The 23,128-nt window shown below is 40.4% G+C and overlaps 1 long non-coding RNA gene across 3 annotated transcripts; it reads left to right on the forward strand.

The window, feature by feature from the left end:
- Positions 1 to 3,497: 3,497 nt before the first annotated feature.
- LOC138753193 (uncharacterized) lies at positions 3,498 to 21,847 on the forward strand. 3 transcript variants are annotated; one of them, XR_011351031.1, is made up of 4 exons: positions 3,498 to 3,575; positions 8,711 to 8,806; positions 14,892 to 15,001; positions 17,224 to 21,847. It is a non-coding gene; the product is annotated as an uncharacterized lncRNA (long non-coding RNA). The 3 variants fall into 3 exon arrangements; XR_011351029.1 differs by having other exon boundaries at positions 14,910 to 15,001; XR_011351032.1 differs by having other exon boundaries at positions 14,914 to 15,001.
- Positions 21,848 to 23,128: the final 1,281 nt, after the last annotated feature.

Genomic DNA, 23,128 nt, shown 5'->3' on the forward strand with positions numbered 1-23,128 from the left:
TTCGGCAGCACGGACTCATGGGCCAAAGTGGCCTGTTACTGGGCTGTATGTCCAAACTATTTTAAAAAAAAGTACATCCACATTCTGTAAATTAGTCAGTGAATTCAAACCTTTTGGAAAGATAAAGACTTCAATGTTAGAATTGAGGTTTACTCCAGGTGTCCCAGTTTCCTCCATATCACAGAGGTGTGCAATTGAAATTTGCAGCTAGTGAGCAGTGAAATTATAGTGATGGTGAGAATGAAGAGGAAAAAAATGGGATCAGTGTAGGATTGTAGTGCATGGAGGTTGATCTCAGGGAGGCCAAAACTCGTGTTCGTGCATTATATGAGTTTATGAGAAATCCCACTTATTGCATTGTAGCTTGTGTGCTAAAAATTAGAGAACATAGAAATCTACAGCACAATAAAGGCACCTTGGCCCACATTAGTTGTGCCAACAAAATAACTAACTCTACCAACTGTCTCTAATTTCCCAATTGTATCAACCTCCAGTTGCATGTACCTATCTAATACTCTCTAAAAGATCCAATTGTACCTGCCTTTACCACCATTGTCAGGCAGCACATTCCATGCAACCACCACTCTCTGTGTGAAGTACTTGCATCTTACATCCCCTTTGTTCTCACTCCCAAGCATCTTGAAACTATACACCCTGGTGTTAGCCATTTCAACCCTGGAAATATGCCTCTGGCCGTCCACATGATCGATGTCTCTCATCATCTTGTACACTTCCATCAGGTCACTCCAAGGAAATAAAATAAGGTTCACTTAGCTTATCCTCATATGTTATGCTCTCCAATCCAGACAACATCCTTCTAAATCTCTTCTGACCCTCTCTTTAGCATCTACATCTTTCCTGTGATGAGGTGACCGGAAAAGAACACAATATTCCAAGTGGGATCTAACCAAGGTTTTATATAGCTTGACATCCTGTTTTGCGGAAACTGCCAAAACGTTTGGCCTGGAAGTCCGCCTGAAGAAAACGGAGGTCCTCCAGAGTCAGCCTGAAGAAAACAGAGGTCCTCCATCAGCCAGCTCCCCACCACGACTACCAGCCTCCCCACATCTCCATCGGGCACAGAAAACTCAAAACGGTCAACCAGTTTACCTATCTTGGCTGCACCATTTCATCAGATGCAAGGATCGACAACGAGATAGACAACAGACTAGCCAAGGCAAATAGCGCCTTTGGAAGACTACACAAAAGAGTCTGGAAAAACAACCAACTGAAAAACCTCACAAAGATAAGCGTATACAGAGCCGTTGTCATACCCACACTCCTGTTCGGCTCCGAATCATGGGTCCTCTACCGGCATCACCTACGGCTCCTAGAACGCTTCCACCAGCGTTGTCTCTGCTCCATCCTCAAAATTCATTGGAGCGCCTTCATCCCTAACATCAAAGTACTCGAGATGGCAGAGGCTGACAGCATCGAGTCCACGCTGCTGAAGATCCAGCTGCGCTGGGTAGGTCTCGTCTCCAGAATGGAGGACCATCGCCTTCCCAAGATCGTGTTATATGGCGAGCTCGCCACTGGCCACCATGACAGAGGTGCACCAAAGAAGAGGTACAAGGACTGCCTAAATAAATCTCTTGGTGCCTGCCACATTGACCACCGCCAGTGGGCTGATATCGCCTCAAACCGTACATCTTGGCGCCTCACAGTTCGGCGGGCAGCAACCTCCTTTGAAGAAGACCGCAGAGCCCACCTCACTGACAAAAGACAAAGGAGGAAAAACCCAACACTCAACCTCAACTAACCAATTTTCCCCTGCAACCACTGCAACCGTGTCTGCCTGTCCCGCATCGGACTTGTCAGCCACAAACGAGCCTGCAGCTGACGTGGACATCTATCCCCTCCATAAATCTTCGTCCGTGAAGCCAAGCCAAAGAAAAGAATATAACCTCACATTTCTTGAACTCAATCCCCCAGTTAATGAAACCCAACACACCATATGCCTTCTTAACTACATTATCAACCTATGCAGCAGCTTTGAGTGTCCTATGGACACAGACCCAAGATCTCCAGTTTGTCCACTGCTCAGAGTCTCCCATTAACATTGCATTCTGCCTTCAAATTTGACCTTCCGAATTTCTTGGTTAAACTCCGTCTGCCACTTCTCAGACCAGCTCCTATCAACATTGCTTTGTAATTTCTGGCATCCCTCTAGACTGTCCACTTGCTGACTATCTCTAATCAGATTATGCCTCTCAAAATACTTGTAAATCCTTTCTTTCAGGATCTTCACCACAGTTTGCCCATCACTGAAGTGGGATTCACTGGTCTATAACTTCCTGGGTTATCTCTACTCCCTTTCTTGAACAGGGGAACAGCATTTGTTAATCTAATCCTCTGTACTTCTCCTCTCCCCAGTGACCATGTGAGGATCATCACCAGGGGCTCATCTTTCTCCTCCCTCACTTTCCTTGGGTTTTGTTCTTAAACAGTTTCTGGAGCCATGGAAATGGGGTATTTGGAATAACACATTGAGAAACGGATATGACTCATTCTTCAAGATTCATATAGTTCCTGAAGCAAACCATAAAAAATAAGTTTAAAATATAACTGTATTTACATTTTTGTGCAGAGTTCTCGAAAAAAACCTAAGCAATGAGTACTGCTCAAATTTACATGGGTATAATACTGTAGATCTGAGATTAAAAACACACTCACGTCCCTTTTAGGGTGAGTTCTAGAGTGAATGGTCTTTGAAGTGCAGTCATTGTGGACATGCAGGAAGTGTAACAGCTAATGTGTGCACTGGAACAGTAAGATAATGATCTTGCAATCTGTTTCTCATTCTTCTTTTGTATGGTTGCTGCCAGGACAGATACAACTTAATACCCATTAAACAGTTTAATGCTCCAGTAAGCAGAATCATGAGAATGTGGTCCATGGTTTGAATAGGGTTGTCACAACCACATCCTGCAGCTCTCCACGTACATGAGGTGACAACAAGCACCCTTAATTCTGGCTGGAAGTTGACCCGATATAACTCTTGTGGTTGAAAGCTGAAAAATTTGTTCTGGGTTTAAGATTATATGTTTTTTTTTTCCCAGATGGCAGTTTTGTGTGACACTTTTCTCCAAACTGCTGCACTCAGTATAGGCTGCCCAGACTTTTCTTTTTTGCTGCTTTTTTTTTGTTTATTTTGGGAGGTTAAATGGGGTTTTAACCATTTTTTTTTTCTTTTTTGAATATTCCAAATTGAGGAGAAAGGGATGATGTTCAATATGTTGTAATGTTATACATTGTATTATGTATTGCAATATATTGATGTTGTACCAAAGTATTGTAAACTGAGCTACTATACATGTCAGTGTACACATTGTGGAATCACTGTACATGTTGCCAAGTTGATGTATACACAGGGAAGTCAATGTATACACTGTGGAGTCTAATGCAAGACTGACACCTCCAGGCTTGCATGCTGGGCTTATATACATCACTGTTTCTGTCACATGGACAGGAAGTGATGTCATCAGCCCAGATAAAAATCTGTGTTGGATGAAGGTCAATTTCCCACATTTTCTACAGCATATCTGCCATTTTGGGAGCCGGTTTGCTTGCTGGTAAGTGAGTCACCACAATGTTCCTGTTTTTACAATTTGATTTTGTATTCTATTCTCCTCTTGTATTGTTTACTTATAATATGTTTAATAAAAAGATTGAGAAATAAAGAAAGAAAGACAACATAAGTAACACCACAGATTTGCTTAACAATAGAGAATAGATAAGGATTCAAATTTGCAGTACCCGGACTGAAGTTTCAACTTGAATTTAATTGGCACGTATATCTCACAGCCTCTTGCCCATCTGCTGAAGCCCTGAAAATTAGCAGTGTACATACATTACCATCCTCAGATGGTAATGTAGCTTTGTCCTATTGCATCCTTTGATAGATTTTCTCCTTTTACTTCACTGGGTCAAAGGACCTGAGCCATCCAGAGCACAATTCCTAAAAATGTATGTGGAATTTTCATAAACACAAACATGCTGGAGAAAGTCAGCAGGTACTACAGCATCCATGGGAGACAAATATGTTTGTGGCCTGTGAAATGTTGCAGCAAAGGTAATCTGTAATAAGGCTGCTTGTCAATGTAGATTGTTGGAAATTGACAGTGGGGCTAGCATATTTGAACATTGAACAGAGAGTGGAAGAACGACACATACTCACATAGTCAAGAACGGTTTATTCAACTCTCTGCTCCTGCTTATATAGGCCCAGTCTCCCACCGCTAGGCCTGGTTTTCCTGCTGTTGTCAGCAAATATGATGTCAATGGCATTCCGGCCACTAATTGGTCAGTATTCCCACTGCACAGGCAGCTTTATCTGGCCGGTTCCCGGGTAGCGGGCCACTACAGGACTCCCCCCCCCCCCCCACCCCCAGAACCAGCGATCCAAGTGTTGTCCTTTGACAGGGAGTCGTGGAGCCTGTATAGTGATCACGTGGCTGGTTTCCTTGTGTGCTGGTTTGAGGCGATCAGTAGCGAAAGTCTCTTCCTTTCTGCCAATATCCAGCACACATGTGGATCCATTGTATCTGGTCACTTGATAGGTCCCCTTGAATAGTCATTGCAGAGGCATGCAATGTGCTCCCCATCACTCAAAAACATATTTACATGTCTTTAGGTCCTTGGGTTGCCTATGTGACAAAGGCTGTGCTATGGCTAAGGTGCCTAGTAACTACCTTAGCTTTTCCAACATTGCTGCTGGTGGTCCTTCTGGGTCCTTGGCAGCGGCCAAGAACTCCTCCAGTATAACCAAAGGTGTGCCATACACCATTTCCACCACTGAGGCATTGAAATCCTCCTTTGGTGCTGCAGGGCTGCCCAGGAGGACCCAGAGTAGTTCATCTGTCCAATATGGTCCCTTGAGACAAGCCATCAGAGACACCTCCAGGGGTCTATGGAACTGCTCCATCAACCCATCGGCCTGGGGGTGATATGTCATTGTGCAGTGGAGTTGGGTTCCCAGAAGGTTGGTCAGTGCTACCCAGAGCCCCAGGGTAAATTGTGCACCCCTATCTGAAGTCATATGCTCTGGAACCCCAAACCTTGCCACCCAGGTATTGATCAAAGCTCTGATGCATGACTCAGTTGTTGTTCCTGCCAGCAGAACTATTTCTGGCATCTTGTGGAGCAGTCAACCATCATCAAAAGGTACCTTGCCCCACGGGAGACCGGCAGCAGTCCTACAATGTCAGTGTGTACATGACTGAACCTTCGTCATGCTGGCTCAAAGGTTTTGGGGGGGGGGGTGGGAGGATGTGTCTTGATGTGTGTTTGTACCTTTGAGACCTGACAAGAATCAATGGTCTTGGTCCATTGACTGACCTGCTTATGGAGGTTGTGCCAGATGAACCTGCTGGTTACCATCTTGATGGTGGTCCTGATGGTTGGGTGCTCCAGGTTGTGCACTACATTGAATACCTGCCATCTCCAGGATCCCAATAAAATGGGGCAGGGTCTACCAGTGAACACATCACACAGGAGTATCTGGGTACTCAGGCCAATGGTGATATCCCCTAGGCTAAGCCCTGAGACCACCATCTTGTATGTGGGAATCTCGGGTCTGTCAGTTGTGCTTTGGCCAGGGCCACATAGTCTATCCTCTGGGATAAAGACTGGATGGCTTGAATCACCAGTCATGACAGTGAGTTGGCCACTACATTGGCTTTGCCAGCAATGAGTTCTATGTCCGTGGTAAACTCAGATATTAAGGACAGGTGTCTTTGCTGCCTGATACTTACTGAAGGTGAAGGTTAATGGTTTGTGGTCTTTGAAAACCTTAAATTGCCTCCTCTCCAAAAGTATCTGAAGTAAAGGTTTAAAAGTAAGTAGCTCAGAGCGACCAAACAGAGCAGAATCTACACCAGACTGCCAGGTACAATGCCAAGAGTTCACAATCAAAGGCACTGTATTCACATTTAGGCAGCCAAAGGTGTCTGCTAAAGAATGCTGGGGCTGCCATTGTCCCTCGATCAACCTGCTCGAGCACACTCCCGATCACCATGTTGGAGGTGTCTACTGTGAGGGTGGTCAGGGCATCTGTCCTAGGGTGCACCAGAAGTGTACTGTTGGCAGGTGCATCTTTTGCCTTCTGGAATGCCTCTGATGCTTCCCTGTCCCAGTTACCTCTTTCTTTTCCTCGCCATGAATGTGAACAGGGGGTGCATGATGCAGGCTACTGCTGGAATGAAACGGTGGTAAAAATTGATCATACCGACCAATTCCTGGAGATCCTTCACTGTGTGGGGTTTGGTGAAATGCCTGATGGCCTCAAAACTTTTTGGGCAGGGGGTGTCACCCCATGTTTGTAGATTCTGTGGACCAGGAGGCCTATTGTTTCTAGCCCAAACTGACATTTGACCAGGTTGATTGTGATGCCGAAGTCACTCAGGCAGGTGCACAGTTGCCTTAGGTGATTTTTTGTGATTGCTGCTGGCTATCAGGATATCATCCAGGTAAATGAACGGGAACCCGAGGTCCCGGCCTACTGCATCTATGAGTCTCTGGAAGGTCTGAGCTGCATTCTTGAGACTGAAAGGCATTCTTAGAAACTCAATCATCCCAAAGGGAGGGATGATCGCAGTCTTAGGGATGTCGTCGGGGAGGACCGGAATTTGATGGCAGCCCCGGATGAGGTCGACCTTTGGAAAATATTCGAGTGCCCTGTATTTTCGTGGTGAAATCCTGTATATGTGACACAGGATACCTGTCTGGTGTGGTGGCTTCATTGAGGTGGCGGTAGTCTTCACATGCTGCCTCTGGTTCCAAGTGCAGGGGAGGCCCAGGGACTGTTAGAACACCACACTATTCCTCCATCTTTTTAAGTTCCTCTTTCGCGAGATTGAGTTTCTTAGGGGGAGGGTGCCGTACCCTGGTGTGGAGTGGAAGACCCCTCTGTCAGGATGCTTGGGCTCAGCTGAGGTAAACTGGGGTGTCACGATGTAAGGGAATTTGGCCAGGATGCGCATTAACTCATTGTCAGAGACTGTGGAAGAGACGAGGTGGGGTGCCTATAATTTGGCTTCGCCCACAGAGAAAGTCTGAAAAATCCTGGCATGCACCAAACGCCGCCCTTTGTGGTCCACTAGCAGGCAGTGGGCCCGGAGAAAATCTGGCCCCAGGTGTGGTTGTGCCACTGTCACCAGTGTAAAAGTCCATGTGAACCAGCTGTTGCCAAAGCAGAGGGGGATGGTGTGGATGCTGAAGATCCTTATACTGGTATTGTTTGCTGCTCCCAGGATCGGGCCCAGTTTCCCATTCCTGGTATTGTAGGCTGATGGAGTGGGGGGGGGGGGGGGGGGCGGGTGAACACTGATCTCGGCACCCGTGTAAATCAGGAAATGCCAACCCAAGAGGGAGTCCCAGACGAGGAGGAGGCTGTCTCATTGGCAAACCGCTGTAGCCACTAATAACGGTTGGTCATGGTGTTTCACAAAACATGCTGGGGGGGGGTGGGGCAGCATCGTCAGGCCTCCATACCCTGTCGCTGATGGTGGAAATAGTACTGATCGGTGGGGGAGTACACTTGCCTTTCCATTGACTGTTGAAGCCTGGCATTTGGCCTTGTGTCTATGGCGCAGCTGTCATTTTTCACTCTCCAGAGCACGTCTGCCCTGGCGGCAACTTCCCTTGGGTCACTGAAGTCCTCATCAGTGGATATCTTCAGGCAGCTGTTCCAGAAAAACCTGCTCAAAAAGCACCGCTCTGGCAAGGCCAGCATGTCACTCATGAGGACAGATTGGGCCCTGTTCCTCCAGACCGTCCATTTTCAACAGTCAGGTAGCACACTGCTCTGTGAGATTCTGAAAGTTCAGGTTAAAAGCTTTTTTGAGGGGATCGTATTTGCAGTTCTGGAGACTGCCTCAGGGAATCAACAACTCTTGCTGCTGTTTCCTGGTCGAGTGAGCTCACCACATAGTAGTACTTTGTGGCATCAGCAGAGATTTGTCTGAGTTGGAACTGGGATTTAGCCTACTTGAACCACACCAGTGGCTGCGTTATCCAGAATGTTGGCAGCTTCAAGAAAATTTTGTGCAGGGTTAACTGGTTGGTCATCTTTGGGTCCAATACCATTTAGACCGGTCAGGGTCACCAATGTAGTGGGTACTACAGCAGAGAGTGGAAGGACAATGTGGTTATAGTCAAGACTGGTTTATTGAACTCTTTGCTCCTGCTTATATAGGCCCAGTCTCCCACCGCTAGGCCCAGTTTTCCCGCTGTTGTCAACAGATGTGATGTCAATGGCATCCGGGCCACTGATTGGTCAGGATTGCCGTTGCGTGGGCGGTCAGCATGGAGAAAGGACGTTAGCCTGAACGGGCTTTGCCGGCCACTACAGTCTGAAATACCACTTTCCTTTCAGTGACATTCTATTGAATATGGGGGAAGGAGGGAAACTGGAAAGTGGATGAGAATGTGACCCAGGATAAATAGCTGAATCAATATATACCTTAAATTATTTACACAAAAATAGAATTCACAGTCTCTAATGTAAAGATTCAAGTGTAAAGCTCCATTTGCAAACCATAACCATATAACCAAAAAACATTTACGGAGCGGAAACAGGCCATGTTGGCCTTTCGAGTCCGCACCGGTTCATTGATTTTGTGCGATCTCTTCAGGCAATGGTCCCGTTCTTCTTCTTCTTCTTCTTAACCAGGGTCTCAATATCTCTTCTTTTACATTTTTCTTGCAGTTCCTCCAAAAATTCGTCTACCCCGCAAACTCCAGGAAATGTTCAGTCCATTTGAACAAAAGTAATGCTTGGGTGAAACTTGATGGTTGCATTCAGGTACATTAAAAATATATAATTGCTATTATTCCAAAGTATGTGTGTTTAACATGGTGATTATATTTTTTTTTGAAAACTTTATTTATAATATTTTTTAAAGATAATACAAACAATAACATAAAAAACACTTGTTATAAAAATACATTATTAGTAAAATACATAGTCTTAAATTAATAAATTAATAAACAACCCCAACCCAAACTAAAAAAATCCCCAAACTAACCCTATTTCTACAAACTAACGGAACCTTATACAAAGTCTAAAAAATACCTCAACATAACATATATAAAAAGTAATTAAAATATCTTAATTAACATATACTAAGACTCATACAATTTAAATATGGATCCCACATTTTAGTAAAAAAGGAATAATTATTATGCTATGTTATTATATTATGTTATTTTTTCTAAATAGATACAAGATTTCAATTCATTATTCCATCTTTGAATACTAATCTCAACATCATCTTTCTATGTTACATACATTTTCTCACAACTGCTAAAGTTAAATGAATAAAAATGATTTGAAATTTATCCAATTTCAATCCCCTTAAATCCATCATAAATCCTAATAAAAATAATATAGGATCAAGTAATAACTGAATATTATATAAACAATCTAAAAATTGTCTAACTTTTAACCAAAAATTTTGCACCTTTTCACAGAACCAAACTGAATGTAAAAAAGTCCCTTTTTGTCCTCCACACCGGAAACATAAATCTGAATCCCTAAATCCATATCTTTTCAAATCTCCAGTGTCAAATATAACTGATGTACAAAATTATAATTAACTAAGTTATACCTTACACTAATCAACTTAGTTACCGCATTTTCACATATCTTTAATCAATCCTCCTCCAATATAAGTTGTAAATCTTTCTCCCATTTACTTTTTATTCTAAAAGCACCAAGTTTATTCATCTTCTCTTGCAACAAACTATACATTTCTGATATAAATCCTTTTTTCAAAGATTCTGTAATTAATCTTTCAAATCTAGACAAATTAAGGAGTTTAATTTCTTGTCCAAAATTTTATTTTAATAAAGCTCATATTTGATAATAAGCAAATATTGAATTCATTGAAATATAATTTTTTTCTTGTAATTGATTAAAAGAAAGAAAAACTCCTTTCTCAAAAAATCCACTACCCTTTGAATACCTTTTGAATCCCATTCCTTTAAATAACAACTATCCATTGAAAATGGTATAATCCTATATCTATATATAGGAGTCCAACCAGTCATTTTACCCTCAGCTCCAATTATACAATCTCTCTTATACCAAATGTCAATTAAATATCGAAGTACAGGAACATTATAAGACTTTAAAAAACTTGGTCTCCACTTATATATAAAAGAATTTGCATCACTTTCTGAAAGTTGAGTTAATTCTACTCTAGCCCATATAGAAATTTGCTGCATATTTAACATTCAATTAATAAATTTCAATTGTGGTGCCTCATAATAATTTTCAAATTTGGGTAACTGAAGACCTCCTAACACATATTTCCAAGTCAATTTTTTGCAGGGAAATTCTAGATAATTTACTCTTCCACAAAAATAAACGAACAGCTGCATTTAATTCTTTAAAAAAAGATTTTGGTAAAAAACAAGGAATAAACTGAAAACGGTACTGTATTCATCTTAATACAATTCACTATTAAAGTTAAGGGTAAATCTTTCCACTTCAAATTTGCTTTAATTTTTCTTAACAATGATATATAATTCAACTAATAAAACTGACAATAATCCACATTTATTATAACTCCTAAATACTTTATCTTTTCAGACCAACAAAACTGAGTAATCTGTTTACACTCCGAATTATCATCATTTGAAACAAGTAGCAATTCACTCTTGTCCCAATTAATTTTATATCCAGACATCTTTCAATATTGTTCCAAACATGTCTGTAAATATACTAAATATTCTTTAGGGTTCGTTAGATAAATTAACACATCATCCACAAATAAATTAATTTTATATTCATCTTCCCCAACAGTAATACCTTTAATATTAACATTTTTTCTAATAGATTGAGCCAAAGGTTCAATTACTAAAACAAATAAAGCTGGAGACAATGGATAACCCTGTCTCATTGATCTTGATAAAATAAATGATGGAGAAATTACTCCATTTGTTAGTACCCTGGCTGAAGAATTATTATATAAGGCTTTTATTCATCCAATAAAAACTGAACCAAATTTAAAATGTTCCAAAATTTTAAATAAAAAATGCTATTCAAGATGATCAAAAGCTTTTTCTGCATCTAAAGCCACTATCAAAGATAAATCACATCATTCTCTAGAAATATTAATTAATGTAATTAATTTAACAACACTATCAGCTGAATAACAATTTTTAATAAATCTTATTTGATCTACATGAATTAACTTTGGTAAATATTTTGCTATCCTATTTGCCAACACTTTAGCTACAATTTTATAATCTACATTTAGCAAAGAGATTGGTCAATACGAGCTACTTTTAACAGATCTCTCTTTTTTTTGGAATAACTGTAATTCTCTGCAAAAAGATTCTGGAAGAGATGATGTTTCTACTGCTTGTTCTAATACTTATCGGAATACCGGAAGTAATAAATCATAAAATTCCAACATAAATCCATCCTCTCCTGGAGATTTCCCATTAGGCATCGTTTGTAACACTTCTTTAATTTCTGTATCTTTAAAAGAATCTAACTATTGAATTTCTAAATCATTTAAAAATGGAAGATTTAATCCAGCCAAAAAAGATTCTACTCTATCAACATCTTGTTCGACCTCTGACATATTAATCCTGATAAAAAGAACTAAATTCATCATTAATTTCTTGAGGTTTATAAGTAATTTCTGTACCTTTTTAAACAGCATTTATTGTCCAAGAAACTTGTTTCATTTTCAACTGCCAAGCTAAAGCCTTATGCACCCTTTCTCCCAATTCATAATACCGCTGTTTAGATCTTTGAATTAATTTCTCATACTGGTAGGTTTGTAAAGTATTATAATGCATTTTCAAATTAGATAACTGTATATTTTATCTTCAGAAACATTCCTCTGCAAGTCTTTCTCCAAATTTTAATCTCTTCCTCAAGCCTATTACTATCTACCAATTTTTTTTTCTTAACTTTAGAAGTATAACTAATAATTTGACCTCTTAAATATGCTTTTAAAGCATACCATAACACAAATTTACTTTGCACTGAATTTAACTGTAAAAATGTAATAATTTGATCTCTAATAAAAGTAATAAATTGTGGCTGTTTCAATAATGTAATATTAAATCTCCATCTATAACTAATTGGAACCACATCAGAACTAACACACGAAATCAATAAAAGTGAATGATCTGACAATGTTTGGCTTTTATAATCAGGACTAACTATTCTCCCTTGTAACTGAGCAAATACTAAAAAAAAATCAATTCTTGAAAAAGATTCATGTCTAGCTGAATAAGATGAAAAATCATTTTCAGTCGGATTCCTCCATCTCCAAATGTCCACCAAATTTAAATCTTTCATAACTTCCACCAAACGGTCCACCATCTTTAATTTTCTTACAGACTTTGGGGATTTATCCAATAAAGGTTCTAAACAACAATTAAAATCTCCTCCCATCAATATATTATCATTTGTCTGATTTAATTTTAAAAAAGCTTCAGAGATAAACCTATCATCATCTACATTAGGAGCATAAACATTTAACAATGTCCATAATTCAGAAAAATCTTACAATTAACCATCAATACCCTACCCTCCTTTTCCAATTCTGAATCCAATGTAAAAGGCAATTTTTTATGAATTAAAATTGCAACTCCACACGCTTTAGAATTAAAAGAAAATGAAATGACTTGGCCCACCCAATCCCTTTTCAATTTTAAATGTTATTTTTCTGTTTCTTGTAAAAAAGCTATGCCACTAGCCTACTGCAGGGAGTGAGCTCTGTACCTGCAAGAAGATATCCGGAGGACAGACCATACCTGGTCAGCTGTCAATCAGTTGACCTGAATAGACCTAAGTCCACCTGGCCGGCTGTCAATCAACCACCCGGGATATAATCCTAAACTGGCCCCTCCTGAGCAGTCACTCTGGAGTTACCAGTGCAGCTACCACTGTAGCAGAGACTTTTAACTGAATAAAGCCTGTTGTGCAGTCTTTCTTGAGTTTCGTGACTGCTTACTGCTGCAGCAACCCATCACAAAAGCCACGTCCACTTTCATTTTCTCAATATAAGCTAATACGTGCTTCCTTTTTATTGGATTACTCAAACCCTTAACGTTAAAAGTTGCATTATTTAATTTAGACATTACAACTAAAATAAATCAAATACACGGTAAAAATAAATACAACTAAGGCTCCAAACTACTACTGAATATATATAAACCCTCCCCCATAAGCAACAAAAGAAGAAGGAAAAAAACACCCCCAAAAAAACAAACCCCCCCTCCCCCATTAAACTAAAAATACAAATAACCCCCTCTAAAAAAAAAATGCAAAAGCAGTACTCCCCTCTATATACCAGGTGTGGTTAACGCCAACAGTGGCTGATGTCTTCGGTAATAACTGGGTCGTCATCTTCTCCCCAACCAGACAACTCCATAATGAAATACATAGTCCAATAAAGATTCAGATGTAGTCAGAACTTCCACCTCCGAATCCATCAATTGTTCAGTTTCCAGCTTTCTACCTCCCCATCCATTTCCAGTTTTATTTATAGTCACCAAAATTTTTGTAGAAAGATCTTGAGTCAACTTGGAATCTGACAAAGAATTAACAAAAGCTAATGCGTCTTGTGCCCTTTCAAAAAATTGTGACTGATACTGCCCATAAAATACCTTCAAAATTGCTGGATATCGAAAAGCATACACAAAACCACTTTAGCCGCATTAAACTCCTTCTGTCTCAAAATAACCTCCTGACTCAAATCAACATTAGAAAAAAGACCATCATCGGGCTTTGATTCATATGAGCTTGCTGAATTGTCGTACGTCAAATCATTTCCAAATCCTGATACCTAAGACATCTAACCAAAACTGCCCGCGGCAGTTGACCTGATAAAGGTTTCCTTCTTAAAGCATGATGGGCTCGATCTAATTCCAAACCCTCAGGAAAATATTCAGAACCCAAAACATCAGAAATCCATTCTTTAAAAAACCTTATAGGATTTCCTCAGGTAAATCCACTATTTTAATATTATTTGATGACTTTGATTTTCCAATGAATCCATCTTCTGCAAAAAGAGGAAAATTACAATCATCAAAAAAACTACATTTTAAAGCACTGGAAAAAAAAAGAACTTGGGCCTACCGAAGAACTGAAGCCTCAGGATCGATTTCAGATGGATCTGAAGCCCCAGTGTATTTCTTCAGAAAGGTTGTCTGAAATGGCAGCATCCTCAGTGTATGCAGCGATGCAAGATGGCTCCACAACTGCCTGTCTGGTACCGCTCCAAGAGGTGTGTGAGAGCGCCACGCTGAGTGCTGCTGGTAACATGGCCATGCACGGGGTGGCTGGGGGACATGAGTAAGAGCGTGTCAGCATGTCTATAGGTATGCTGATGTCTATGCCGATACGTTCCCATTCAAGTCCCGATCCCACGTGACTGCCGCTGCTGGTATGCGTGCTAGTGCGTGCATGTGCTAAACCCTCGAGTGGGTCCGGGCTGTGGGGGTCCCATCCACTGCAGCACTGACAATGTCAGCCTGGCATGGAGATGGGTCCAGACCCGCAGCCAGGCTGCTAGAGAGGTGAGTGCAATACATGAAGAGGAGGAAGAAGAAGTATATTGACTATTTAGATGAAGAAGATAATGAGCTTCTTATGGCTGCTGCTAATATTATGGAGGGTAGGCCTAAAACCTTAAAGGCACCTTCACCATATAAATCTCCAAGTCTGCGGAGCCCTTCGCCTGGACCTGATGTGGTAACTATGTTAGAATGGATAACTAAGCAAAATGAAAATTTGATGGATTATATATCTACTAGCTTTAATAGTATTGACGAACAGTTTGCTGATATTAGAGTCAGAATAACTGACATGTCTGGGTCTATTGCCTCAATGAAGTTGGACATTAATAAATGTTTGACAGCTGTTGATGTGATTCAAGACAGAGTGAAGAATGTTGAAGATAGAGTTGACCAGATTGAAGAATCTATTACTGGATGGCAAATGGAGAAGAAAAATGTTTTGCAGAAGATGGTGATTATATCTTAAATTAAATGGAATTCACAGAAAGAAATGTTTGGCCTGTTCAGGCTGCACTCAGTATTCCCTAATCTGACTAGTGTAACAGTATAATTGTAAATGTTTTTTTTTTCCCCTCTCTCTATTCCTTGTCCAGACTTCTCTTAAATAAAACTATACTCTTCAACTCATTTATCCCTTTGCTCTACATTTTCACTGATCTCTGAATCAGATTTCTCCTGCATTCTGTGTTTAAAAAAAAAAAAAATATTGCCCCTTAAATTTCTTTCCCCTCAACTTGAACACGTTCTCCAGTGGGCAACACCTTTACCTTGGGAGTAGATTCTAACTGTCCTCCCCATCAATGCCTCTCATTATGTTATACCTTGTACCTGCACCATCCCTTTGAATCTTTCTCTCACGTTCTTCAATCCTTGTATACAATTATTTTTACAGAATGACACTGAGAAAGTGACATTGTTCTCCAAGATTCAAAGCATTTTTTGAATAACTTCTCCATTTTTCATTTCCAAGCTTCCAGAAATAAATCTCAGGGCAATTTAGCTTTAACCTCTGGGCATATTTTTCCCATAATGTACTCCATTGTCTGCTTCATTTAGGTTCTTATTTTCAAAGATCTGATTGACAGTCTGGCAGAGCCCTGAAGTTTTTGGCAATCCCACATTGGAAGAAGAGCAAGAGGACCAGTGTTCAGCAGACATGATGCCAGGATTTGTTGTATGCAAGAGAAATACAGGACAGCAGATGTTGGAATCCTAAGTCAACAATGAGAAGCTGGAGGGACTCAGGCAGCATCTTATGGAGGGAGATGATCAGATAGTCTTTCAAGTTGAGACCCTTAATCAACACTAAACTGGGAATGGACAAAGAAGGGGGGAAAAGACTGGGGTGAGGCTGTGGTGATAGAGCATTGGACAGAAAATGCAAGAGTTGGAGGAAGAAGTAGATGAACCCTTTGAACATAGAACAAGGCACAGTACAGACCCTTCAGGCCTCAATGTTGTGCCAGTCTATATATTCTAACCCAAAAAAGACTAATCCCTCCCAGCATTATAACCTCCAATTCTTCTTTCATCCATGTGCCTAAGAGTCTCTTAAATGCCCCAAATTTCCTAGCCTCCACCACCCCTGGCAATGCATTCCAGGCACTCACAACTCTCTGTGCAAAAAAACATCCCTGATATAACCGTTTACAGCACGGAAACAGGCCATGTCGGCCCTTCAAGTCCGTACCCCTCGGCTCTCGCCCCCCTCACCCCAACCTCTTCCACCAGGGTGTCATCTTGCCCTAGCACCAAGGTCAGTTCATATTCCCTTTCCCCCATCCCATCTTTCCCCAGGGCAGGACCCCCCCCCTTTCTGATCTCCAAGGATCAGATTCCTTCCCACACCCCCATTTTCCCAAGGTCAGACACTTCACAACCCCCCCCAATTTTCCCCAAGGTCAGACTCTCTTTTTCTCCCCTCCCATTTCCCCAAGGTCAGACACTCTTTCCCCCCCCACCCCCATTTCCCAAAAAAAAACCTCCCTGATGTCTCCCATAAACTTCCCTCCTCTCTTCACTTAATACAGATGTCTTTTGAGGCCAGATAACCTTGAAGAAATACTCCTTTCTTTGAAAGGAGTTCTGTTAAAGCCTCTCACACTTCTTACCTTCAATGATCCCGACTACTCTCCAGCTATTCACCAACCACCTACCAGCTTGTGCACCTCCCATTCCCTTACATTTTGTCTGTTGCTCCAGATTTCAGGCATCTGCAGTTTTTCTTATTGCCACACAAAGATGTCACTGGGAAGCTGGGAAGGAACAAGTTAGAGAGAAAAGAGAGTAAGGGAGTAGGCAAAAACATGTGTAATCATCGGCCTTATTTGCCACAGGACAGGCTATCAGCTGTACAGAATGCTCTAAAGCTTGCAGGTCTGCTGGGCCACAGACAAGTACACAGTGCTATAGTGAGATTCCTGATCGATACCATCAGTCACCTAGGGAATGTTAGCCTTTGTAATCTGTTGGAAGGCAATTGTTACATCCTACAAGCCTCTTGTGAATGTCAGTACTTGAGGTCACAATAATGGTTACCCACCATTTCCTTATGGTCCATAGTCAATGACAATTTTGTGCTGAATTCCTTCATGCTCCTTGACATTGCATCAGGCTCTCTAATTGGGCAGCCAATGTAACAACTTTTCTATTTTGCTTTATCATCTTTTGCAGACTGTTTCACCAATATCAACAGCTGAATCCATTGCAGCAGAACTCCGCTGAAATTGCCTCCTGAAGGAAGCTGACACCACTGTACTCTTTCAATGGATTTAGTATACTTGAGTTCAGTGGGTCATCACATATAGCCTGGATCATTAAACTCGCCTCTAAATTATATGCCATGTCAATCTCTTAACTGGTGCTGTATGTTTTTACTCAAGGGACAATGTGCCAATTTCTTGCTTTTCTCCCATCTCCTGGAATGGATAGAGTTGTTGGCTGTTTGAGTGGAACAAGATCTTCCTTTTACCATGTTCTCCTCACTACAGGATACCAGATACATCATCTGCAGCTTGGGAACCAGAACAATAGTGGATGGATGGTAAAATAGAACAAGATATGGAAGATTCGGTAGCAAATGGCCAGTAGTGTCTATTGTTTCATCCCTCCCACAGCTTCTCTCATGATTCTCTTTACCTTGTTCAATGAGAGGTGTCTGTTATTGTTGAATAGCAAGCAATATGTTTAAGGGCTGAGGTGAGTGAGCAAGGCTAGGTGTGTGAGCTTATGAATGTCAGGCATAACTCTAGATTGACAATGCTTTTTAGGGTAATATCCTGGTAATAATTATCAGACCATAAAATTAATTGGATCGCCCACATCAATTCAGGTGTCAGAAAATAATTTAAGAGACTCAACTCATGACACCCCATTTTCTTTTTATTATCTACAAAAATATACAATTTCCTATATTCCTATATTGGAACAAGAGAGAACTATTAAGGAATTGCACTCTTTTTAAAACAATTGTTGATTTATTATGCTTAATTTTCCAAAATTGTCTATTATTGTCAATAATACTGAAGTTCAATGGACCTTCTGTGGATTAGTAATTAATGCAACAGGATAAGAGATGAGTTGGCTAGCATAGGCTGGGAACACAGGCTACATAGTTGAACTGTTAAGGACCAGTGGAAAACTTTCAAAGATATTCTTCACAGTGATGAACAGATGTATATTCCAGTTAAAAGCAAGGACATATAGGGTAGGAAGAGACAACTTTTGAAAAATAAGGAAATAAAGGGATTAAATTAAAATCTTATGCCTCCAAAGTGACCAAAAGTAGTGGGAAACTGGAAGGTTGGGAACATTTCACAAGAAGAAAACATAAAGCAATAAAGAAAAGGAAGTTAGATTATGAAGTAAACAAACCCAAATTATAAAAACATATCATGGAAGGATTATATGAAACAGAAAATGGTGGCTAAAGTGAATGTATGTCCCTTGGAAGATGAGAAGATGCAGTTAATATTGGGTAATGTGGAAATGGCTGAGGCTTTGAACCACTGTTTAGAGTTGGTATTCATAGTGGAAGACGTGTAACATGTCAAAGAGAGATATTATCAATGCTATGGGAGTTGAGGACCTCAGTTGTTATCAGTAAAGATGTAGTGCTGAGCAAACTAATGGGTCTAAAGGTAGATATGTCCCCTGGTCCTGTTGGAATGTATCCTGGGGTTCTGAATGAAATTGAATGTTTTAGTGGAGACGTTTGTGATACTTTATCAAATTCCTCTGCACTCTGGGCAGGTCCTGGGAGATGGGAAAACAGCAAATATTAACCACCGTTTAAAAATAAATGGATTAAAGCAAAAGCCAGATGACTATAGCCCAATTGGCTTAATGTTTATAATAAGGAAAATGCTTGAAGCTGTCATTAAGGAAGAAGTAGTGAGACATCTAGATTGAAATTGTTAATTAAAAGGAAAAGGCAACATGGATTGAGGAAGGATACATTTGAAAAATTTACTGGAGTTCTTTGAGGATATAACATGTGTAGTGGATAGAGGGGAACAGGTGCATATTGTGTAGGTAGTTCAAGAAGAGACTTTGACACAAGAAAAGGATGCATGGAGTTGGAGGTAATGTATCAGCATGAATTTGTGATTGGTTAACCAGGATGAGGCAGAGCAATGGGATAAATGGATGTTTCTCTGGTTGCCAATTTGTGATGAGCAGAGTGCCGTAGGAGCCGGTGCTTGGCCTGCAATTGTTCGCAATGAATGATTTGGAACAGGGTACCCAGTATAGTCTATATAGTATTGGGTCATAAGTGGAAATGACACACACATGCACACTCAAACACACTCGCACACACCACCCAAGGTTACACAATATCTCATGATCAATCATTATCACTTACAACAACAAAATATCAGATAGTCACCAGAAAGAATTTTGAAACATAAACCAGCATTGAACTGAAAATAAATTACAAAGGATTTCCACTGACAATGTCAGTCATAGATCAACTAGTGACATAGAGTCAATGCTGCTTTCTTATTCATAATATAGATATTTATTTTGTCTGTATGTGTGTTGTTTTTGCACTATGGACCGGAAAATGCTGTTTCGTCGGGCTGTACTTGTATAATTGAATGATAATAATCTTGAATTTGATCATTACTGTTCAACCATAATTGTTCCTTGAGCTGTATGGCTTAATGACACTTTTTCAACAGAAGGCTAGACGTGACTGCTTAGTTGTGGTTTAAGTTCACCAGCTGCTGTGGTGGGGTTCTGTTATGAGCCCAAAGGACCCCAAAACCCAGCAGCAATAGACATTCATAAAGACAAGTGGCTTTCAAAACAAAAGTTATTTTTAATCAACCTCAAACATGAAAATAGACTCAAACATTAACTTAACTCTATACTTAACTAACCCAAATTAACCCCCTTCTAATACTAAGCGCATGTGTATGCAATGTGTGTGTAAATTCAAGAAAAGTTTTTTGGTTCACAGTTCAATCTCACGTCTCCTTCTTCCAAGTTCTCTAGTTGCAGGCAATCACCATACTGTGCACAGAATTTAACATGTATAAAGTTCACCAGGCTTAGTGCTTGGAAGGTAAATGTTTACCACTCAGGAAGGTTCTTGTAGGGTTTGCAGAAAGAGATATTTGTTGCTCCAGGATTTCCACAACTGAGGTACCACCACTAGTCACCTCAGGGTCTCGCTGATGAAACTTGCCCAATCCAGGGTCTTCTAGATGGTAACCTCTTTCTTCAAGCTACTACAGAATTCCATTCCTTCCTCTATTTCAAGAGAAACATCAGACAGATAGCACTTCCAGCCATCTACTGCTCTGGAACTTGCTTTCATCAGTTTCAAACAGTTTTCCCTGGATTGCACTTTTCAGTTACTTGTCCCACACACTGACTGACTGACTGAGCTGTTAACTCAACTCTCTTCCAACTGAAACTCCAAGGAGAGCATGTGACTCATGTCTTGCAAAACCCCAACCTTCCTGAGCAAAACAACAGGAGTTCTTTCTTCTGCTCCCATCTGTTGTTAGATAAACAAAATCCAGAAGTGACCTTTCTATGAGCACTTTGCAGGAAGCATGACTCCAGCAAGACAATGGTCAAGCCGTTGTCATTTCAATTAACACCTACTTGTGAAAGGTGCTAACAAGAGATCCCGCAATGTGAATTCTTCAGTCTTTTCAAATAAGATCTGTTTTAAAATGTGCGAATGTAAGTGACCTACTCTAAATCTTATAAATTCTCCCCAAATATTAATATTGTTACAGTTCAAACTCATTTCTGGATCCTGGTCCTGTAACTAAATTACCACATACACATCCTTGTACATGCGCATTCGCACGCACGCACACACATAGACACCCAATCCCATACCCACATACATATAGAAGGAAACTGAAAATTTAATTTTGAAATCAGTAAATGGTTGCTGACTAGGGAAACATCAGTATATAAATACTTTGGGTTGTGTTTGAAATGAATGGTTACTGATTTCCTGATAAGTGTTTATCATCGATTGTAATGGGAATTTTAAACTTCTAGTCTCTATGTAGAAATAAATGAATTGGAAATACCAAGTTTGTCATCATATTTATCAAAACATAAAATACCAAATGGAGTAGCTTAGCGGGTAAGTTTCTGCTAATTATTATTTGCTGAGTCTCGGTCAAATGTCATTGAAATCTGACACACTTTAAATGTAGAACCCAAAATTCAGTTCCAAGATGGCATGGTGGTCAAAGTGGTGAGCAGCGGAGAATCCTTTAAGGCATTCCCAGTCACCAATGGCGTCAAGCAGGGCTGTGTGCCTGCACCCACGCTGTTCAGTATGACGTTTACCGCCATGCTGAATCATGCCTTCCAGGACAGTGATGCTGGAATCAGCCTCAAGTAGAGAGTGAATGGGAAGCTCTTCAACCTGACGAGACTTCAAGCTATTACCAAAGCGAAGGAGACTGTCTGAGAGACTTCCTCTTTCCCAATGATTCACCCGGTTTGCTGGCTCAGAGCCAGAGATGCAAGTCAGTATGGACAAATTCTCCACGGCTTGTGTCAACTTTAGACTCACCATCAACATTACGACCCTGGTCTTCATGCTCCATGCACAGAACCCAAAATCGCAATCAAAGGGCAGAAACTACAGGTAGTTCACATACCTTGGCAGCACCCTCTCCCGAGCATTGGCTATTGATACAGAAATTAACCACAGAATGACAAAGGCAAGTTCTGCTTTGGGAATTTAATTTTTATATTTGTTTTTTTCCCCTTTGCCTTTTATGGTTTATTTAATATGCGGGGAAGAATAAAAGATACTGGACTCTGTATATTATATTGTGTGATAAGAAAATGTCATTGTTATATATATTTGCTTGAATATTTAAAAATAAAATAGTAAAAAAAAGCAGTGTGTGTACTGATGGTAGACTTGCTCTAGAAAGAACTTCAGTGTCTGGTACTTTGTCTTGCCATCTTGTGAGAGATGAATAAAACTGATATAAAAATATGAAGATGAGGAAACTAGTATATGTGTAATGAATAAAGCCAGTATGAATAGGATAAGAACAGATATTAGAATGTAGGAAGTAAAGTTAGTCTGAAGTCTGAATAAGATAAGGGTCTTCTAGCCTTTTAGACAGAATCAGCAAGTTCACCAGTATGAATAAGATAAGGATAGATAATAGAAGTAGGAAGTAAAGTTAGTCTGAATAAGATAAGGGTCTTCTAGCCCTAGAATTAGCAAGTTCTGCATATGTAATTTAAGCCCTAGACAGTATTAGCAAGTTCTGCATATGAAGAGGTTGTAGCCCTGAGAGTCGGGAAGGTGTGAATTAGAACAAAGGCAGGTTTGTGAAAAAGGACAATAAGGATAATGACATGATGGGACCGACAGGATACCCCTGGTCCTCCAAGTTCACAGAAACAGCACGTAGGCAGATGGGATTGCCTAATGCCAAACTCATCCAGGAGGCAGAAGAATGTAAGGGGGAGGGTATTCCTATACTGAAATCAACTGTAAAAAAATTGGGTGAGCCCCAGTGTATGTGTGTATTCCCGGGGTAAGGGGAAGCACCCAACTTTGCATTGTTGTATAATAAATATTCTTTGTTCTCAATTTTTGTCTCGAGCAATTTCTGTGAAGGTACTTCTGTTTCTAACAATCTGATGCCTAATACTCTACAAAGACAAGTCATGTGAAAATGGTTGAGCTGCCTTGCATGCCTTTGATTCACAGTCCACGTTTCACAGGCATACAGGAAGGTAGTGAGTACCACGGCTCTGCAGACCTTCAGTTTTGTTGCTGAACTGATTCCTCAATATTCCCATACAGTGGACGCAGCAAGGTTCTATTAGATAATCCAAATATAATCCTCATTTACTCCAATGATATTAGTTGCCTTTGATCATAACAGTCCTTGGTGCAACTGATCCCTTTCTGGCACTAGGTGTCCAGGTTCCTGTTTCCCAGTATCATTAACTTGTTCTAGGTCAAGGGCATATAAGGAGACAGCCCCATCTTCAATCCAATATGTTAGAAACAGAAGTACCTTCACAGAAATTGCTCGAGACAAAAATTGAGAACAAAGAACATTTA

This window comes from Narcine bancroftii, chromosome 1 (genome assembly GCF_036971445.1).
Source record: "Narcine bancroftii isolate sNarBan1 chromosome 1, sNarBan1.hap1, whole genome shotgun sequence".
NCBI lineage: Eukaryota > Metazoa > Chordata > Chondrichthyes > Torpediniformes > Narcinidae > Narcine > Narcine bancroftii.